Here is a 17811-nt window from a genome sequence, read left to right as displayed (position 1 = left end):
ATGTGAAGGGGAAAAAATTAACCCGTAAAAACAAAGTTTTTCACTATAAATCCTTTATATGCGTGGAGGCTAGAGTCCTCTCGTCCTCTGGCTTGAGATGGCTGCCACCTATGGGTCAGATGATTGCCTGCCACCATTAAGCAATTGGTAATTAAATATTTAAAAAAATCCTAAAAAGTGTAAAGTTATGGAAAACATTTTTCACGAAAATAAATTGTTACGCACAACGAATCTGTGTGCAAAATGTGAGCTCGACTGGATCACGGGAAGTGGGTTAAAAAACGACCGAAAGATTTGCACGGTCGTAAGCGCGCAAGCAAGCAAGCAAGTGAACTTAATAGAAAAGATTTAAAAACCGGAGGCCCCCGAGAAAATCCACGCAGCCACGGGGAGAGAGACACGCAAAGTCCAAATATACAGCAGGTGTCAGGGTCGGGATCAAACCCACGACCGATTGTATACTACGGGAGGTAGTTAACATCTCGCCAACCTGGCGCCCGTACAAGTACCCCCCCCCCCATCCCCCCCACACACGAGTAAACAAACAAAATCACTCGATTCTTCAAAGGAGCTGTCAATAAGGGATCAAGGTGACCTGGAGTGAAGAAAATGGTGGGGTGAGTCAAACTCCGACTGGGATTTTAAATCGTCACTGAGTGTCACGCCCTTTGAGCGCCGCTCCGCCTCGGTGGATGTAATGACTGTCACCATTGTATTTTCAAATCTTAGAATATGAAATTTCAACCAGTGGCCATGGGGCCACCACCCACTGCAGATGAGCAACAGCCCCCAAGGCTCGTGACAATCTACGAACAATGTTTGTACGCAAGCCGCAAGTGTCATTAATTGTCCTTGTAAGTGGGTGGACAAACGATTAAGGTTTTTACACTTGTTAAAAACGAAACGAAACTACTTTTTATTTCACCAGGTAAGGCCTACTCAGCCATACAGACTTTTTTTCAGATGCGACCTGGCCAACATCTGATAACCCAAGGAAGTGGCTTATCATGTGGAAATTAATAGCAGCCAAATACACTACTCTAAACGCACGTTGATTCTTATTGTGGTGGGGAAAGCTGGAGGACCCTGATACAAAAATCCACGCGACCAGGGGGAGAACATGCAAACTCCGAATATACAGGCGTCAGGGTTGGGATTTAACCCACAACCTCTTGTATACCGGGCGAGGGAGTTTACTTACCACCGCGACACCCGCAAAACGTTCTATGAGCGAGCAGGCATGGCTAGCACCACTCCTGGCTGCCTTCGTCTCACCAGTGCTGATGTTAACATGGCTCGCTTCGTGCCCATTTAAGGCTAAGTCGATCTAAGTTGGCCCCAGACCGGTTCGTAGGCCATATGTTTTATTTTTAGTGACTTTACCGAAAGAACAAATAAGATGAATCCCTGCAGTCACGAAAGCTTTAAATCGAAATTTGCATGTTGATTCTAAATGTGGAGGGATAAACCGGAGGACCTGGGGGAAAAAAACCGTGCAAACTTCAAATATACAGGCATCAGGGTCAGGATAAAACCCACGACCTCCTGAAGAGCAGGCGATTTAGTTAACATCTTACAAACGCAACGCACCATTTTTTGCAAGGTCTTTTGCGAGGTGCAAGTAAAACTCAAAAAGCCGAAGCACCTCCATATTGAAACAAGCGAGAGATAACATTTACGTCTGTTTTGTGCACTGTATGTCGAACTTCTTTCGCACCGTACGCAGCCAACCGCGATAATCGGAGGTGCAGGGTAAAGACAAAAAACGAAAAACAAAAATATATCAATGTGTCGTTAAAACCCGCCACCACCCGACACAGCCAACTAGTAAGGGTTGTCACATAAACAGAACGTGCCATCTTCTTGGTTCTTTCGGTAAAGTCACGTAAAAGGGAAATAATAAAATAATAATAAAACAATTCTCACGACGTTTCGGCCACAACGCAAGCAGCCGTCCTCAGGTGAAAAACAGGTTTGTCGGAAAGACAGCGTCTGAACGTGCCAATTCGTCACTAGTACAGCACACCGGTGCTGTACTAGTGACGAATTGTGTTGGGTGGTGGCGGGTTTTAACGACACATTTATATATTTACGCGATCTAACCCAAAAACCTCTATTAAAGATGATATTGGTCGCGAAAGCCGACGTGTTAAACTAAATACAAAAAGCAGTTCAAAAAATGAATTTGTCAATCTTGATGATTTAAAAGTGCATAGCTCCAATGGCTTCCTAATATCGGAAAGAGGAGCGTTCCAGACAGCCACAAAAGATAATTTGAAAGCGCGTGATACAGCGACCCGTCTTTGTTTGATGGCTAGCAAATAGCCGCTGTGAGGATGACCAAAGTTCGTGTGATGGTTTATGCCAGCGGTGAACATTCCATATTCCAATGGTGGGGGGCCATTCTCTCCAAAGTTTGACCACTGTTTACTTACCACCAAGAGGTATTTAACGATTGAACCCCTCACGAGTTCTGATGAAGACAGGTTGGGGTGTTGATCCTAAACGAGGCTCAAAACATGTGACAATCCAAATGTGAGTCGATCGCTCTAACCGCAGCGCTACACTCATAGGTCATGAAACATAAACAGGACTCTGTTAAATTATATTATTCCACCTGGACCAACGGCATAAAAGATCCAAAACGATCCTTTTTTCACCGAGTTGAAGGGACGCGATTAAACGTGTACTCACAATTTACTTAGAATTTTCCATTTTTAGTTGGAATCATTACACATAAGCGAGTCAAATAAGGTTAGCTTAGAGGAAAAGCTGTTACGCATCGGCCTGCACAGCCTGCCTTGTTTGTTGGCACAGTAGTTGTAGATGGGGGAAATTCCCATCAGCATAGGCACCGGCAAGAGAGCGATGATGCAGGAAGGACTTTGCGCCTTGTCGCAACGTCAGGTTCGTTGGCAACCGCCGTCGCTAACGATGATTCGACGACATGCGACGATAAACTCGGCACTTTCCTACCCTCACCCTCCGCCTGCCCCGAGCACACAGAATGAAGGAGTCAGTTTCCCTGGTTGACCGTAACTGTTCGATGGATTTTGCGAACAACCCTTTGGGGCGGTGACACGGCGCAGTAGTAGTAGCGCATTCGCCGCTTGTTACAGTGGTTCGTGGTTTGAATCCAGCGGCTGCCCTGGTTAATACTGTGGGTGTACTAACCGTGACAATCCTACTGCATGCCATCTGCTTCACAGTGAACGTTTAAATATCCCGTGACGTCGTTTGCAAGATGTCGCGCCGTTGTGTGCCGACGTCAGGGAACTAATAAGCCAAATTCGAAAATAAACCACAAATTACTCAAGCGGGATCATACAACTCGGGAATGGTGAAGCGTCTCCAGGCTGACTTGGAGGAGAGGAGGGTTTATTTTACGAAGTCAGGCCCACTGCGCTATGTAGCTCTTTTTCAGGAGTGACCTGGCTATCACAAGCGATAGCTCAACGAAGTGGTTCATCACGTGAAAATTTATAGCAGCCAAATACTCTCAACGCATGTTGGTAAATGTTGAGCAAAACAACAGAGGACCTTGAGACAAATCCACGCGACTATGGGGAGAAAGACACGCAAACTCCAGCAGGCGTCAAGTGTCAGCATCGAACCCACGACCTCCTGTATACCAGGCGAGGTAGTTAACATATCCTAGCTACCGTGGCGCCTCTAAAGGTCACAAGGGAGCGAGGTGGAAGGGGATACATGACAGAGGACAAGGACACAATGAAAATATTTACAATAACAAGCAAAGCCGCAGATGGCTAAAACACGCAACAAATGGCACAGCAGGGAGCACATGCGGTGTATCTGGCAGTCATCTCATTGAACCTATATCACCTGGGTCTATCCCATGATCGGCCAACGTGGCTTCAACATTTCACGTGGCCTTTAAGTGCACCTAGTCTGGCACAAGCACCGTGGTGATGTCGCTGCCACTTAATGACGAACGGTGGCCGTTGTTGTAATTGGATCCATATGCGTATTAATGCGTGCGTGCATGTATATACAAGCACATTGCAAGATATCTATAACAAAAAGAAGAGAGTTTATAATTAACTGGAATTGTGCTTTGGGGTTCATTGAGATTATATTCAAGATTCACGGAGAAAATCCACATTTTTACGGCTGGAATCAAGTCTCTCCATGGGCCAACCACTACTGGGGGCAGATGTATTGAGCTTATATTTATGACACAACTAGCAACTCACAGTCGGGAGGATCATAAATTTAAATGCAAGTCAGAGGTCAATTTAGCCCAATCATACCTCTGCAGCTTGACCTATGAAGAAATGTGGAAATTCCACTGCTTGCTCAAGGCCATAAACGCACAAGCAGTACCGCCCCCCGCTGCTGCTGCTGCTGCTACGATGGGGAAGACGAACACCACCCCGTCTTGGGAGGAACCACACCATGTGCACAATTTGAAAGAAAAAAAAACAACCCCAAGGAACACACTCATAATGACTCGTGAGTCATTAAGCATATTGCTTCATTTACAGGCAGCGGGCAACTCTTATGCAAATGAGGCAGAATTTTGTTGTGGCCATTCATCCAAGAAACACAGACCGAGGCTCTGGACCAAAATTTGCATTTCACGAATCGGCAGGCGGCCTCTCAGCAACCCCCCCCTCGCCCAGATGAGAAGTGGATCCAGTATTTTTGGATCACATGCAAAAAAAAAATTGTGAAAATCCACCACCTGCCAGGAGGTGGCACAGTAAGGTACGTGGGTTCGTGAACCCACGTCCCTTGCCCCACATGCAAATAATAATTTGTTTTAGAGTCCCAAAGGGCAAAAGCTGTCAATCCACTGCTGGATGATAGCCTGTCCTCACACAGTTTTGGTCTGGGGGTTGGTTCACAATACTTCACTACTCGGATCAGCACAGGCTGGAGGGTGTAGGCAAGACCGATTTGGATGTGACTCACCACTGATGTTAGTCGTGAGTATACAGTAATCCCTCGCCACTTCGCGGTTCAAGTTTCGCGGCCTCAGTGCATCGCGGATTTTTCGAACTGATTTAAAGGCCTCATTATACCTGTGCAGTAACACCATCATCATCATCATTCATCATCACATTCATCGAACTGCACAGGTCTGTCATCGTCATTGTCATCGTCATTGTCATCGTCGTCATTACTGGAGTCAAGTCTCAAGATACTACTGTCATTGGTGAGTGTAGAACACCATAATACGTATCGTATGAGGGAGAGAGAGAATGTATAATATTAAGGTTTTATAATTAAATAGATTTAAGTAAAATATATATATAAAGTATAAATATACATATTTTAAACATTCTGGTACCCACACACACATATACGGAAATTCATAGGGGGCCAATCCTACTTCGCGGATTTTCACCTATCGCGAGGGGTTCCGGTCCCCATTAACCGCGATAAACGAGGGATCACTGTAATTGGATTTGGGCCGCCTGGTTCATCGCACGGTTCACTAGGCACTGCATCGCCACTCCAAAACGCACAGAAAGCACACTCCTTACAAAGGAACTGGGCAAACATTCCAATGCAAGACTTCCAAAAGATGCTTCTGAGAGTCGGCAAGTCTTTCCCAAGGGGAAATACACCGGCACGTATTTTCCATTATGGTTACACGTGCAATATATTCCAAACGCTACCCAAGCTCTTTTCGTGGCAAGTTGGAACGCGCTGAACCCAGCCGAAGCTGCGTCTGTACCCAAGCCCAAACGTCTCAGCGGCTTTTGACGAGGTTCCTGTTAAGCAAGTCGCAGATTACAGATTGACGTCGATCGTTTACACGTACGCATCATTTGTTTCTCGTGGGTTTTTTCCTACGGTACTTTGAACTTTTTTTTTAATGCTCGATGCTGTTGGGTGGAATGAGAATGAAATAAAACAAACGAGACGGTACAAGTAAAAAAGGCAGCACAGACAAGGCAGGATAATTGAGACAGGGAGTGTACAGACAATATGAAATTGGAGAAACGATAGATAAATACAATGCACCTATTTTTTTTACTCAAATATATATTACCAGGCAAGGCCCACTGAGCTATACTGTGTAGCTTTGTTAGCAGCGACCTGGCCGCAAATGATAGCTCAACGAAGTGGCTTACCATGTGGAAATTTATATCAGCCAAATACTCTAAACGCACGTTGATTCTAAACGTGGAGGGAAAAACAGGAGGACTCGGAGAAAAAATCCACACGACCACAGGGAGACATGCAAACTCCAAATACAGGCATCGGGATCGAAACCACGACCTCCTGTATACCGGACGAGGTCGTTAACATCTCACCACTGCGGTGCCTAAACAAGACGGTAGGGCAAAGCAGACGGTACAAATATAAGACTGCCAACAGTAGAGCTGAGACAAACAGTACAGACGAGATGCACAATGACAAAACGAAATGATACGGACAATAGCATATGAAAGACAGTGTAAATGGGATAATACATTGAAAACAACTGTTTAAAGCCCTTTGTCACTCCACTGCTGGATGAATTTCCTCCCCACATCGTGTCAGTCATAAGGGTTGTGTGAACATAATTCACCACTCTGGTCAGTGTGTGTGCGTGTTGGTGAATGGGGGGGCACAGGACCGTACTACTCTTTAGCTGTAACCATGACCCAAATCACCAAAATTTACCTGATCACAGTGGGGAGGAATCATTTACACGTAGGGATGAGGGACAGCCAATGAATCAACTCTAAAACACTCCTACAAAAAAATATCGTGGTCGATCACTCAGGCCCACTTTATAAAAATTGTGACCAACCTCCTCAAATCCTTCCTACTGAAGGTGGTCAACCGCCTACTAAATCACATTCAGCTGACGATTCCGATGATATTACCAAGCCCCCTTACCCATCACCTCCCGTCCAGCGGCACACACGTGGGAACAGAGGCGAGACCTCCCGCGCCCCACGCCCCAAACTCGTTGTGTTATCCGATGAGTCGAGTTATCGATCCGATAAATCTGTGGAGAAATCGATTACTCGACAAATAAGAGAGCCTGGCTCTCACCACGCACGCCTACGTGATCCGTTTGAAGGCTGGATTATCTGACCAAAATGAACTTGGCGTTCAAAGTCCGGGCAAACTCAAGCTGCCGCCCCCTCGCCCCCCCCTGCCAATGCCACAATTGAGGAATCTCTCAATCGTGGCGGTGGCGAGGCGTTGCTCCTTAACAAAATGCGGGGTAATGGTGCAACACCTACGGCACACGTTAACCGACGCGGCCACTCTGAAATTTACCAAACGGGGACTTCATTCAAGCGTCGGATTCTAAATCAGGTTCGGTGGGAGACTCAAAACACACACAACCCATAAACTACAAACATTGACAAATATATCACTGCCGGCTGGAGCCAGAAATGAAAATGGTATTGGCTTGCGTCCGAGATCCCGGCACGTTGGGAGTGGAGAGCTGGTTGCTCACTCAGGGTTTCGTAAAACTCCATGAACCCGCTGGGCTCCGTGAGGTAGCCGAGAAACGGCAGCATAGCGAACGAGTAGGTTCAGAGACACAGGATTCGCTGGACCTGCTGAGTGTTATGCCCTCACACCGATGGTGGTTTTAAACAGGGAGATGGTCACACATGTAGGTGCACTTGTACTCCTTTCGCACCGTACGTAGCCAACCTTGCTTTGTGGAGTTGTGGGGGAGGACAACAAACTAAACATCAATTTAATTCCAAGAAACTCTAAAACACTTTTTTTTCATTACACATCTCAATGCAGGACCCTTCCGTACACGTCTGGGGATTTGCGGAGGCTTTTCTTAACAATCACAAGTACTGTATTACAATTGTTAGAAAATGTCTCCCCGCTAAACTGAGCTAGGGGCCGTACTCATCTCTCCTGCCAGTCCTCCTGAGTCATTGTGAACATTCAACATTCTAACATGGAACCAAACTAGTTTTATTTTACCAGGCAAGGCCCACTGAGCTATGTAGCTCTTGTTCACAAGTGACCTGGCTATCACAAATATTAGCTCAACTAAGTGGCTTATCACACGAAAATTTACAGCAGCCAAATACTCTAAATGCATGTCGATTCTTAATGTGCAGGCGAAAAACAGAGGACCCAGAGAAATATACACGCGACAACGGGGAGTGAGACGCAGACTCCAAATATACAGGCGTCAGGGTCGGGACCGAACCCACAAACTTCTGTATAGCAGGAAGGTGAGGTAGTTAACAATTTGCCATCGTGAACGTCATTCCCTTTTGCAGTGGCCATAACACATCTCACAACAGAAGACTATCGCTAGGGACCCCAGGGAGTTGATGAGACGAGTGAGTCAACCTCCAAGTGAGATATCACCTCACAAACCTCCTCTGTGTGCGAGTCAAGTTCTCGAACCACAGAGCTGCCCGGTTGTTCCGAGTAGTGACTTACGTCTCGGCCAGTAGAACCCTGACTGTTTGGGAGTGTGGTGTGTAAGAATCTGCTGGCGTAAGAAGAAAACTCAAAATTACCCACTTAGATATTTCGTTCAGGCGAAGCGTAGCCAACATCCTCGAAAATAAATCCACTTTGTACGCAATGCGAATCCAGTACTCAGCAATCGACACCCGACGGCGACTCTTCACATTTTAAGAAGTATATTTATCTTTTACTATAATTGTATCCACATTGTGGCGTCGTCAGCGTCACGTGACGAAGCATCCATTTGCACCTCTCGCCCGAGCAGTGCAATTGTTTGCGTTAGATAGCAGCCCACAAAAGTAGATATTAGAGCCACCTCTGAGATCCCTTCACACGACCTCTGGTCCGTATAGTAGAGGGCAGTCCTTTCTTACCTACCCTGCCAGAGGAAGTAATGTTAGTCACATGACAGTTAAGCACAGTCATTGGTGACTAGGCTGAAACCAACTTGTGCTAAAACATGGCTTGAAATAATAACAAAAAAACTTTCAAGGCATTCTTTTCACCGAGCTTGCTCACTCATGACAGATTTGAATAGAGGCAAATGTGACCTATCCGAAAATACTGGGTGTCATTTAGAGATAACAGATGCCCCCCTTTATCTGAACAATGAAAGGCACGCTATGTAACACTGATAAATTAATCTGTACACAAGCTGCCATATTGACATGCTAAGGTTGTACAGGATAGGTAGTTAACCAAACATATAAAAGAGTTTGTTTAACATGTTTTATATAACTTTTCATTACGTAATATACAAACACGAGCAGGTGCATGGCACAGAGTTAATCTTAGTGTTATTACCATTCACCTCCTTTACAGGGGTATGACTAATCTTCAACATTCATGCTCACAATGTGGTGCAAGAGTAAAGTATTCAACCCTGTGGTAAATGTAGTGGTTAATAATGGATACAGGGGTCATTGCGAGCCCATTACATAATGTGGGTCGGTGAAGACATGCCAACTCGTCACTAGTACAGCACACCGGTGTGTTGGAGAGCCAAGCCACAACATTTACAATCTGAGTACGACGTTTCACCAGTTATTACAACTAGCTTCATCGGGCGACAGAAACATTTATATATTTACGCGACCTAACCCAAAAAAAAACCTGTATTTTGGATATTGGTCACGAAAGCCTACGTGCTAAACCGGTGAAGACAGTTGGCATCGACAAGGTTTTTCTGCCCCAACTGCCCTCTGCTGTCCATCATGTAGCCTCGCTGCCTATAACACTTGTTATTCACGGCAATTGCCCATCCATGTGACAATCAAGTTCGACATTGCTCGCTGTGCGTGAGAATAGGCGAGATCGGGCATATATTTAAACACCAGTGGGTCACAGGAAACACCCATATAGCTATGCCATTCGGGAAACCCACTCGCAGAAATCAAGAAAATTGTCACCACTCGGGGTTACGTAGATGGTGCAAGATTTGATTCTTTACGTAACGCTGTGGGAAAAGGAGTGGCCAAGAGTGACTTGCTGGGTCCACATTAAATCATGGCACACAACATAAACGAATAAAAAAGCGTTGACTGACATACGTGATGGTCATGTATCCGAACGTAAGAAAATGTATAAGTTTGCAAACCGGTCCATCGTTACAACTCTGTTTAAGAGTGTAAAGTGTGTATACCTCTCAACACGTAGCACACACTCGTGCACTGTGAAAACACAATGGTTTCATTTGTGAGTAGCCGATGAAGTTGCCTCTCCAGTATGTTGCAGTAATGAGGTAGCTGGGTGGATCACGAAGCTCAGAATGGCTTTGTCAGAGATCTTGAGCAGGCACGGCTGAGAACCAGGGGTCAAAACTGCGTTTCAGCCAACCTCAATTGATGTTTTACCGGATTCTCAAGTAATGGTCTTCAAAGCGTGTACACCTTTGTGATTTTCACTTCACTTTGCCTATCCCAGCTCAAGTGGCTTTAATTGTGCAAGTGAATGACACGTAGAAGAGCCGCTCTTCGTAGGGAAACAGAGGCCCCATTGGAACCATTCATGACTGGGCTGAGCCCATCAACTCGCTACACTTGAGAACCCAGCATTACCTGTGAGTCCAGAGTAGAAACAGGATCTCAGCCATTACGAGTCCAATGATTATAAAGTATAAACTAAACAATTATTTTTACCGGGTAAGGCCCACTGAGCTACATAGCTCTTATTGAGTAGCGACTTCGCCACAAATGATAGCCCAACGAAGTGGCTTATCACGTGGAGTTTTATAGCAGCCAAATACTCTAAATGCGTGATGTTGCTTCTTAACGTGGAGGGGAAAAAACGGAGGACCCCAGAGAAAAATGCACGCGACCACGGCGAGAGAGACATGCAAACTCCAAGTATACAGCAGGCATCTTGGGTCGAAATCGAACCCACGATCTCCTGCACACCATGCGAGGGAGTTAACATCTCCTAGCCACCCGGCGCCTATTCAGAATCTTTATTTATACTGGAGGAATCCCGTGAACTATGAAGCTCTTTTTCACAGATGTCCAGAATGGACAGGTCAGCAAATGACAACAGCAAACAATACAAACAACACAAAAGAGTCTAAAATAGAGAAAATGGAAAGCAAGTCACCCATCCACTCCCTTTGACTTCAATGTGTCAAACTTTGGTGCCCAATCCCGCATGGAATTCCTAGCGTGCAAGTAAAGGAACCAATATACAGTACAGTACTTTCATTTTGACTCGGGGTTTTGTTAAAATCCGTCACCAAAGAATTTCCATACAAACGCGGGCGTCACTGACTTCCCGTTTTACACATTTGGGAAATGTAACAGCCATATAGCATCGGTACAAGGCGTTATTTCTCCGCCAATTACGTCAGCGGATCGTTAAATGGCTCACCCAGTTCCAAATAAGAGAAGTTGTATTCGGGGACAGGAGATTGTAATCGATCATCCGGTGAACATTCCCAGATGTTTAAATTGTTCCTCTGCCACAACTGGAGCCAACACATGTTATTAGAGCACAACATGTTAACTAATTCGCTTGGTATACAGGGGGCCGTAGGTTAGATCGAGACCCTCACGCCTGCTGTATATTTGGCGTTTGCGTGTTCTCCCTCGCCGTGGTTGAGTGGATTCTTTCTCCGGGTACACCAATTTTTCCCCTCCACCTTTACCATAAACACGCATCGAGAGCATTTGGCTTCTTTTAATTTCCACATGATAAGCCACTTCGTGGCGCTATCACTTGTGGCCAGGTCGCTTCTGAAAAATAACGTTATAGCTCAGTGAGCCATACCTGCTAAAATAATAGTTTTTGTTTTAATGATATAAACCTTATGGGCGGTACCCCGGGGCCCCGAATAAACGGAAGTCAAAATCGTAATTTATTTTTGGCGACTCCGTCCCACCGCGCACAAACGCCGCGACCCACCTGGGGCAGATTATTCTGTTGTCATGTCCAAGCGCAGCAGCGAGGACGAATGCGCAGAATAAACAACACTTTGATTAGCGCATCGTGGAGAGCTCGTCGAGAGGAATAGATTGCCGTGTCGTTCGCCTTCAACAGACATAAAATGACGTAGCAACGCAGTTTATGCGAGAGCCGGGGGTCCCGCCATAAGGCTCATATGTAAACAAAAATTAAATTAGAGCTTAACCACATATAGCTCTGGGATGTTCCTTCGCTCATCAGCAGCAGGTACAGAACGTCCCAGAATAAATAAGTCACAAGCGTCGGTAACCGAATTAAATGATCGAGTCCGACGACAAATTGCCACAATAGCAAAGGGCACCGGGCGTGACCGGCGAGCAACCCCACAGGGGATGTGACGCCGCTCTGTTCACCGCGCCCACCGCACCCTGCACATGAACACTGTTACACACTGCACCACTCGCACCCTGCACATGAACACTGTTACACACTGAACCACTCGCACCCTGCACATGAACACTGTTACACACTGCACCCTGCAGGTGAACACTGTTACACACTGCACATGAACACTGTTACACACTGAACCACTCGCACCCTGCACATGAACACTGTTACACACTGCACTTTACACATGAACAGTTACACACTGCACCCTGCACATGAACACTGTTACACACTGCACCCTGCAGGTGAACACTGTTACACACTGCATCCTGCAGGTGAACACTTACACACTGCACCCTGCACATGAACACTGTTACACACCACTCGCACCGCGCACACTGAACGCAGCCGTTCGCACATCGCGCAGCGAATGCGCGCCTCATCCATCGCGCACCGTCAGCTGTTCACGCAAAATGCACTGTACGCGCCACGCTGGAAACCACTGTACACGCACTGTACACACTACGCCCGCCAGACGCTCGCCGACTGTACCCACACTTATCGACCGCACGCCACAGTAACAACACCCACTCGAGATGCGCCCCACAGGTCTACTACTCCATCGCACTGTACACACCGGGCACGCGCACTGTACAGACTGCACTCCGCGTACTGTAAACAGTGCGCGCACACTGTACACACCAGGCACTGTACACACTGCGCGCGCCCATTGTACCCGCGCCCGGTTTAACCGCGAACTGTACCCGCCGCACTGTATGCCGCACTGTACGCGTTGCACTGTACCCCGGCCCCTCACTGTACTCACCCGTTCGCTCCCCGAATTAACGCGGTTCCTCGACATCGAATGCGCGCGGTCGCCGGCTCCGCTCGCGAGCCGCGTAAAGCCACTTCGCGGTAATCGGAGAACGACGTCAATAGCGGCGATAACGACCGATAATGACGACAACCACCGCGGAGGAGCTCCGCTCTTCTCTTCCCAGTTTTGAACGTCACGCGAGGGGCCCACGTGACGCCAGACGCGCGACGTCATTGGCCCGCTGGGTCGTGACGCGGTCCCTGGGAATTCCCAACGGTTCGCGTGGGCGGGAAAACCCCAAACTCGACCCTCGCCCTCCCCCACGTGACCCTCGCTCATTGAACTCTTAACCACGCCCACTCCACGTGTAACACCCCCCCCCCATTGCCATGGTAGCCACGCCCATTTTATAGCCCCGCCCACTCATTGGAAACCCCGTCTACTATTGGTGTAACCCCCCGCCCACCCCTAGGTATCCCCTCCCACTCTCTCAACTATTACCATGGTAGCCACGCCCATTTTTGTAGCCCCGCCCACTCATTGGAAACCCCGTTCGCTATTGGTGTAACCCCCCCCGCCCACCCCAGGTAACCCCACCCGCTCACATCGTGACCACGCCCATCGGGGGAATTGATCGTCTTTCGATGTCCTCGTCTCAGACGTTTGAAAGGTCACGACCCCACACCCCGCGTGGCAGCTGTTGTTGAGGGCACAATGCCACCGCACCTGGCATGCAAACGACCGTGTCAAGGCCCAATTAAGTAATTTGGGGTTTACTTTTTTTTTGACGTGGCAAGTTTGGACCCCTGCCTCCGACACACAATGTTCTACTCTTGCGAATTACATCACGGGGTTATCCCCCCCCACCACCAATATTCGCTGTGAAGCACACTGCGGTAGTAATGTTATGGTTAAACACCTGCGGTATTATTCAGGGTGGTCGCTGGAGTCGAACCGTGAATCTCTGCAGCGAGTGTCTCATAATAGACAACCAACCAGTGTACTAACAACCATGATATTGTACCAATCAGTAACCATGATAGAGCACCAATCATAGTGTCAACCAGTGTACTCACCATGATGGAGTACCAATCGTGGTGTCAACCAGTGTACTCACCATGATAGAGTACCAATCATGGTGTCAACCAGTGTACTCATCATGATGGAGTACCAATCATGGTGTCAACCAGTGTACTCATCATGATGGAGTACCAATCAGTGCTCGTCACTAACTTACAGAGGGGGGTGGGGGACACTTTCGCCGATGAGACATCAGTGAGAGCCGCCACACATTTGACACCAGTGGAGGTGTTGACAGTAGCACGACGATGATGATGATGATGGGGCGGTGTTTTCACGCTTTGTGGATTGTCAGGGGCCGCACTAAAGGCCACCAGGGGCCGTGAGTGGCCCACGGGCCTCGCGATGAAGAACGCTGCGATAGACCAACACACAGTGTCTCTTCATCGGCTGCTGATGAGGCGCTGTTTGTCAAAACCGGTCCACAGTTTGCTTCGATTGAATCAATGTTGTTGAAAACGATGCACTCCTCTCCAGAAGACCGTGAGCCGATGAGTTGTGTAACGAATACTTGGAGAGACACGTGTGAATGAGACACTGTCAACTTAGCTATGTTCTTACTTATATTCTCCACGGGAACGCTGATTATTTTGTGCTATTGTTTGCACCCTCCTACAATGATCATCATCATCATCCCTCCAGGGCAGATACAACGATTGGCACTCACTTTGTGGGACGTGAGCAGTGGTCACATTTGGGAATGTTGGGATTTCCACCACTCGTGTAATTGCCACCAAGGGCCTGGAGTGGAAACCAAAGGAGGGGGAAACCCGCCCCGAGACAGTACGTGCAACACGGAGATGGAACGATGGAATCAGCTCGTGCGTAGCTGCTGGGTGGATTGCTACATCGCAGGACGATGGGAGATGGCAAAAAGCTTGGGGAGGGGCCTTCATCTAGCAGTGGATTGATCATGTCTGACGATGAACGTGTAAATGCAGTGCGGTTGATGAAGGCTATGCGTGTAAGCATGAACTTCTTTCACACCATACGTAGCCAACCGTGCTAATCGGAGGTTGCGGCGGCGGGCGGGGGGGGTCACAACAATCCAAAGACAAAAAGCAGTTCGAAAGTTTCGCAATCTGACGTCGGAAGGAAGAGCGTTCCAGACGGCCACGGAGGAGCGCGTGAAAACGTTCCGCCGCTGCTTCTAATGCGATGATGGCCGGAGTTCCCATGAAGGTTTACGCTCCTTTTCACGACGATCAGCGAGGTGGTCGTGTGTGGCTCATGCGTGGACGAGCGCTTTTGCGTGTGACGAGTTGCGACGCCCTTTTCATGGCCTCGGAAAAGCCACTTTTGGGGAGGGGGGCCAGGGACTTGTTCACATCAAGAGCCATGAGGTTGCCACTACCCCTTGTTGCCCTGTCTTCTTGGGTTTTTTTGTTTCTTATGCAACATGTAGTTGACAGGCGAGCATGTTCTACCTATAAAGGGCGGTTTGGCAACGAGAAGATAAAATGTCTCTCATTATTTTTTCAAAAACAGGAAATGCACGTCTAGAAAGCGCGTTGTAAGACTCAGGGATTTCCCACAGACTGTGCGAGAAAAAAAAACCGAAATCTGTAAACATTCAAGCAAATCGCTCCTATTTATAACCAACGGGGTGCGTATTATATACTGCTTCGTAAATCTAAGGAATGTACATGACGTGCATTCATTATCGTGTGGATTGTATCCGATTACTCTGGTGGATTTCCCTCACATACGAAACGCTCAATAAAGAATCGGCCAAAACCTGACTCCTGGAAAGGAAGCTTGAGACGCAATGACGCTTTTAAGTGAACATAACTCATTAGCACAGGCAAAGATCACCTGCTTTGCCACAGAGACTGTTGTGAAAGCGCTGCTAGTGTGCACCCAAGTCGTATTAAGGTCACATGGCGAGGGGTTGTGGTCAATGCCACATACACCCACCTTCGTCTCCCCACGGTGCTATTACTGCCACCATGCCAGGTCAGGGTACAACTCAGTGTAGGCTGAGTAGACCTAGGAAAAGTTGCAAAAGCTACGTTTAGATACCAGTTGCCACTAGTGCTGTGCATCATGGTTAAGAACCGAACTCGGAGAATGAGATGAAATAGAATGGTGAAAAAAGAACTCGGGCAGTATAAGAATGAAATTGTACTCCAGCTGTCCAAGCAAACAGACTCCCAATGATGTTGTTTGAACATAGCGACACATCACACTTGCAAGTACTGCACTCCATGGGCATCAATGGGATGCCCTCTAGTGTGGTGTGAGTGAATCATATCATAGCCACGCCTGTTGAAACACATTCCTGCGGAGGGAGCTGGTAGGAACGTTGGGTTGCTCGGTCAATGGCCAGGGTCAACAGCGGCGTGGTGTATTCCGCAAATATGGCCGACTGTGAGGGCGGGCACAAGCCGGCGTGAGTAGGTTAAACGTTGAGTTTTATAAGGGCACCACGGGGTGACCAACCCCTCCCCACCCAGCCCCTCCCCACCCAGCCCCTCTCCACCCTCCCACCCCCCACCCAGCCCCTCTCCACCCTCCCCACCCAGCCCCTCCCCACCCCACCCAGCCCCTCCCTCCCCACCCAGCCCCACCCCTCCCATTTTTTGATGCACGACAGACGGACACAATAATCCCGTGTGGGCTGGTGGAATCAGGTGGTTCCTACCAGTAAAATATTTCACGTCTTCTTCCAGGGCAGTTCGTTCTCCATAGAAGCAACATCACGGAGTTGTTGGCATGTGGACTGGAAATTCCAGGATATTTCTTCTCCTTATGACGGGACTAGTGTCGAAAACAATAGATGACGATACACCGAATTCTGATACACAAACATGAAAACATTTACAATTGTCCAAAGTCTATTTTTATTGATTTGTATTATAATTAATACACCAAGACCTTACCGAATGTACAAGGCGCTGGCCCGTCATCAACAGGCTATCGAGGGATTTCAAGGAACGCTTTGTGCGACGCTGTAGTTGGCATGTTCAAGCGGGTGACTGAATGGTCGGAAGCTCAAATCCCAAAACAAAGCCCGTCGTCTCTCGGGTAGGGTAAAGAAAGACGCGATTGTTTTGTGGAGAAGCCAACAGTGGTGGTCCAGAGGGATGAAAGTGCCTCTCCCATATAAATGTGGGATTCATGACGCTGGTTCAGGGCCACCAACAGAGACGAGCACCATCGAGGTGTTCATTAGAGCAGACATAACCTCCACTGGGCAGAAAGTAACATTTCATACTTAACAGGTCCCTGCGGGGTGGGCTGGTAGGAACGAACAAATGAATGGCTATAATAAAATGAAATGGCGGGGGTACGATATGAAGGGAGAGTTTGAGGCCTAGTTCTAGGCTTTAGGCCTAGCTGTAGGCTTTAGGCCGCTGTGAGTTAATTTTGAATTTAAATGTTTAAATTAAAAGCTATCTCAGGGAATTATAAGGGAATGTTACACTTGTTTAGCCAGGAAAGCGTCACTGAGTCTAAAGGTTTTTGTAGGGTCCTGCCAAGTGTTTGCAGTAGGGGGCGATGTTGCTATACCTAATCGGACATCGGACGGACGGACGATATAATCTATTGTAGGCTGGTTCACTTCGTTCCTACCAGTAACAAATAAATCACCCCCCCCCTGATAAATTTAAATACCCTTAATAATAACGATAAAGATTGTAACGACTATAAAACAAGTGGTATATGTTAAACTATTTGGACACTGATTAAAGGTGTTTCCCTGCTCATAC

At 47.5% G+C, this 17811-nt stretch overlaps 1 protein-coding gene across 1 annotated transcript in view; it reads right to left on the bottom strand.

The window, feature by feature from the left end:
• Positions 1-13271, bottom strand: part of LOC144728938 (TNF receptor-associated factor 3-like) — a 47785-nt gene extending 34514 nt beyond the window's left edge. The window contains exon 1 of the mRNA XM_078608699.1: positions 13028-13271. The gene's annotated coding sequence lies outside the window, so the exon portion shown is untranslated. The remainder of the gene's footprint in view (positions 1-13027) is intronic.
• Positions 13272-17811: the final 4540 nt, after the last annotated feature.

The sequence above is a fragment of the Lampetra planeri genome, chromosome 30 (genome assembly GCF_965212315.1).
Source record: "Lampetra planeri chromosome 30, kcLamPlan1.2.h2, whole genome shotgun sequence".
Taxonomy (NCBI): domain Eukaryota; kingdom Metazoa; phylum Chordata; class Hyperoartia; order Petromyzontiformes; family Petromyzontidae; genus Lampetra; species Lampetra planeri.
The sequence above is the reverse complement of the archived record's forward strand: the minus strand, read 5'-3'. Positions and strand labels throughout refer to the sequence as shown.